Below are 4,835 nucleotides of genomic sequence, written 5' to 3'. Positions count from 1 at the left end.
GAAGTCCCAAGTTTTTAAAATTTCATTTTATTCCTCTGTTGGTTTGATATTTATTCAGGCTTTTACCATTCTTTTTAGTGATTATTTTAGAAATTACAATATGCAGCCTTGACTTATCACCCAATAGGAATTATTACCTTTACTTCTCTCCTAGAAAAATCAATGCATTTAGAACATTTACACTTCTCCCATATTAGATGTTTTATTTTTATTTTTTCAAAACAAGCAACTTTTTATTGAAGTATAGTTGACTTACAATGTTGTGTTAGTTTCAGTTGTACAGCAAAGTGATTCAGTTATACATACATATGTATGTACATATATATATTTTAAGATTCTTTTCCATTGTAGGTTATTACAAGATATTGAATTTAATTCCCTGTGCCATATAATAGGTCCTTGTTTTCTGTCTATTTTATATATAGTAATGTGCATCTGTTAATCCCAAACTCCTAATTTATCCCTCCCCACCCTTTCTGCTTTGGTAACCACAAGTTTGTTTTCTATGTTTGTGAGTCTATTTCTGTTTTGTAAATAAATCCATTTGTATCTTTTTTTGTTTTTTTAGATTCCACATATAAGTGATATCATACGATATTTGTATTTCTCTGTCTGACTTACTTCACTTAGTATGATAATCTTCAGGTCCATCTATGTTGCTGCAGATGACATTATGCTATGATACATTGGGGTGCGTGTATCTTTTTTGAATTAGGGTTTTCATTTTTTCCAGATATATGCCAAGGAGAGGGATTGCTGGGTCATATGGTAACTCTAGTTTTAGTTTTTTAAGGAACCTCCATACTGTTCTCCATAGTGGCTGCACCAATTTACATTCCCACCAACAGTGCAGGAGGGTTCCCTTTTCTCCACACCCTCTCCAGCATTTATTATTTGTAGACTTTTTGATGATGGCCATTCTGACTGGTGAGGTGATACCTCATTGTAGTTTTGATTTGCATTTCTCTAATAATTAGTGATGCTGAGCAGCTTTTCATGTGCCTCTTGGCCATCTGTATGTCTTCTTTGGAAAAATGTCTATTTAGGTCTTCTGCCCATTTTTTGATTGGGTTGTTTGTTTTCTATTGAGCTAGATGATTTTATTGTTTTGAATTTTCATTCTCTCTGTGTCATAAGCCAAAAAAGACATTGTCTTGTAAAGTTAATGTTCATTTGGACTTAATCTCACATTTGACATTTTATTCCTTCTTCTATCCCCAACTTCCCCTCTAGGACAAATTTTTCTTCTGCCTGAAAAACACCCTAGAATTCCCTTTACTGAAATATTTTTTCACCAGGTAGGAAGCTGTGTTGGCCAGGTTACTGTTATTGTGTTGTTAATTTTACTTCCAACACACTGACAATATAATTCTACTACTTCTCCTTCTCCTGTTGCTGCTAAAAACTCAGCAAAACTTGCACTTTTGAAAGTCATCTTTTGTTTTTCTTTGGCTACTTTTTTTTTTTTTAATTTATTTATTTTATTTGTTTATTTTTGGCTGCGTTGGGTCTTTGTTGCTGCGCGTGGGCTTTCTCTAGCTGCAGCGAGCGGGGGCTACTCTTCGTTGTAGTGCCCGGGCTACTCAGTGCAGTGGCTTCTCTTGTTGCGGAGCACGGGCTCTAGGGTGTGCGGGCTTCAGTAGTTGTGGCACACGGGCTCAGTAGTTGTGGCTCGCGGGCTCTAGAGCGCAGGCTCAGTAGTTGTGGTGCACGGGCTTAGCTGCTCCGTGGCATGTGGGATCTTCCCAGACCAGGGCTTGAACCCGTGTCCCCTGCATTGGCAGGTGGATTCTTAACCACTGCGCCACCGGGGAAGCCCTTCTTTGGCTACTTTTAAAATTCTTCATTTGGGGGTTTCTGTACTAGGTATGGATTTCTTTTTAATTATCCTGCTTGAGATTTATTTGGCTCCTTGAATTTACAGATTGACGTGTTCCATCAATTTTGGAAAATTATCAGCTTATTTTATCCAAATATTGCTTCATTCTTCCTCCTCTCTTCCTAAAACCCCAATAAAACTTATGTTAGATATTCTTTCCGTATAAGGGACGTCTTTGCTCTTCCACTATATTCTCTTTTCTTTTTTCTCTTCATACTTCACTCTAGATTGTTTTATCTGAGTATTAACTCAAGGTTGATCATAGGAACTCAAACTCAGTATGTACTGAGAGAAGTTACCGATCACACATGCGCGCGCACACACACACACACACCCCCCTTCACCTAAGCAGGGAGCAAGTCAGTGGGGAGTAAGTTGGGGTATCAGGCAGGCACACATGACCTTATCCGAATCCCTCAGTTTTCTCTTTCAGCCAATGCTGACTCTAAGCTGATTCATCAATGACTTCTGCTAGCAATACTTCCTTCCTCCAGCCATGAGTTTGAGTCTCCTCCTGGTTTGTATGTTGTGACCTACAAAAAACCCAGTTAGTGCTCTCCGGAGAGATGCAAGGAAATCCATTGTTCAGTTCCCCGTGGCATTAGACTGAATCTAGGTTTTAGGCTAAAATTTCTACTGGGAGGTTAGAGGTTATATTAACCAGGACTTTAGCATAGATTTTTTTTTCCTCCTTAGGCTTTTGCCAACACAAACCATTTTCTCTTCATGTAAACATATTTTCCTCTCTTAAAAAGTTTTCTCAAGAGCATCATGTTCAAAAAAAAAAAAGAGCATCATGTTCAAAAACAAGTTTCACATAAACACATTTATGACTTTTTTTTTTTTGGCTGCACCAAGTCTTAGCTGTGGCATGTGAGGTCTTTGTTGCAGCATGTGGATTTCTTAGCTATGGCATGCAGACTTCTTAGTTGCAGCATGCATGCGGGATCTAGTTCCCCAACCAGGGATCAAACCCAGGTCCCCTGCATTGGGAGCGCGGGTCTTACCCACTGGACCACCAGGGAAGTCCCTGGATTTTGTATTTGAAAAGTTCCTTGTAGGATATTCTGGGGCCTGGGATGATGCTACCTTACTCCAGAGAGACTTTTTCTTTTGCCGGGTGCCTGGGGACATTAACAATGTGGGACCTCCTTGTCTGTGCTCTCTGGTGACTTGCCATTGGACTACAGTCCTGCAGCAGCTGTGTCACTTCCAGGTCACCCTCTCTCCTAATGCACTGCTCTTTGAAATCAGTCCAAACCAGGGGCTGTTTGCCCATGGCCTCCACCAGTGACAGGCCCTGGATTCTGATATTTTCCCTACAGCCCCATGAAGTTGGAAAACACACAGCACAACTTGTCAGCCACATCTTCAGATCAGCAAACAGCCCTGGAAGAGAGCCGCCATGATGCCAGTCTTGCCTCTCTAGATGTCTCGTCTTCCTGGATGTTGGCCCAGTGTCCTCACAGTCTTGCTCGCTCTTCACTGTTTTCTATATTTTGTGCAGCCTTTTTGATTGTTTCTATTGGGCAGGATTTTACCAATTACCTAGACCATTGTTAGTGGAAGTAGAAGTACCCGCCTCTCTTTTTTTTTTTTAAGCAAGTATTTAATATGTGCCTACTGTATGTGATTTACTATTTTTTAGAGACACCAAGTATTGAAAGATAAATAAATAAGAGATCTCTGTCCTGAAGGAGTTTAGAGCCTCCTGGAGAAGATGCCCTTATTCAGCTTATCCACTAGCCAGAGAACAAGACATGCAGTGATGCTGTAATGAGTACACTGGGAACACGGGAACCTAGAGAGCTGCAGGAAAGACGCAGCCCACTGGACAGAGCCTTGCAGGACGAGCCAGGATCTCACATTACTGAAGGTCACTGCACTCTCACTATGTGTGGATTCTTGTTAGTTCTGAACTTTCAGGTGCCATTTTCTTTTCTTTTCTTTTTTAATATTTATTTATTCATTTATTTATTTGGCTGCGCCAGGTCTTAGTTGTGGCATGTGGGATCTAGTTCCCTGACCAGGGATCGAACCTGGGCCCCCTGCATTGGGGGCATGGAGTCTTACCCACTGGACCACCAGGGAAGTCCCCCATTTTCTTTTCTAATCCTCACATTCTATGGGTGCCTCAGGGTGGAATCTGTACCTTTATCTCATGCACTTCGTACGATAAGAAAATCCTTTATTGTTCGCCAGGTCTGGCTTAGGTCAGTCATTCAACAGACCTAGTGGTGGCTGGAGGGATTACAGGAGATCCCCCCACACAGATGACAAGAGACTCTCTGGCCCATCAAAATCCTTTTCCTTTCAACAGCTTTATTGAGATGTCATTCATATGCTGTACTATTCACCCATTTATATGTGCAGTTCAGTGGTGTTTAGTATATCCATAGAATTGTGCATCCATCACCACAGTTATCTTTAGGACATTTTCATCACCCCAAAAAGAAACTGTACACCCCTTAATACATCATTTCCCTAATCCACCCTTTCCCCAATCCCAGCTCTAGGCAACCACTAATCTGCTTCCTGTCTCCATGGTTTACCTGTTCTGGACATTTGATATAAATGGAGTCCTACAATATGTGGTCCTTTGTGTCTGGCTTCTTTCACTGAGCATCATGTTTTCAGGGATCTTCCATGTTATAGCCTGTGTCAGTGCTTCATTCCTTTTTTATGGCTGAATAATATTCCACTGTGTGGTTAGACCACACTGCATTTATCCATTCACCAGCCTATGGACATTTGAGTTGTTTCCACTTTGAGCTATTGTGAATAATGCTGCTGTGAACCTTCACATGCACGTTGTCGTGTGGACAAATGTTTTTAATTTTCTTGGGACTATACCTAGGAGTGGAATTGCTGGGTCATATGGTGACTCTATGTTTAACCTTTTGAGGAACCACCTGACTGTTTCCCAAGACAGCTGCACCATTTTACCTTCCACCAG

At 41.1% G+C, this 4,835-nt stretch overlaps 1 non-coding gene across 1 annotated transcript; it reads right to left on the bottom strand.

Moving 5' to 3' along the window:
• Positions 1–3,897: 3,897 nt before the first annotated feature.
• On the bottom strand, positions 3,898–3,970 carry TRNAW-CCA (transfer RNA tryptophan (anticodon CCA)). The gene has a single exon. It is a non-coding gene; the product is annotated as a tRNA-Trp (tRNA).
• Positions 3,971–4,835: the final 865 nt, after the last annotated feature.

Source organism: Eschrichtius robustus, chromosome 16 (genome assembly GCF_028021215.1).
Source record: "Eschrichtius robustus isolate mEscRob2 chromosome 16, mEscRob2.pri, whole genome shotgun sequence".
NCBI lineage: Eukaryota > Metazoa > Chordata > Mammalia > Artiodactyla > Eschrichtiidae > Eschrichtius > Eschrichtius robustus.
This window is presented reverse-complemented; position numbering and strand designations above follow the sequence as displayed.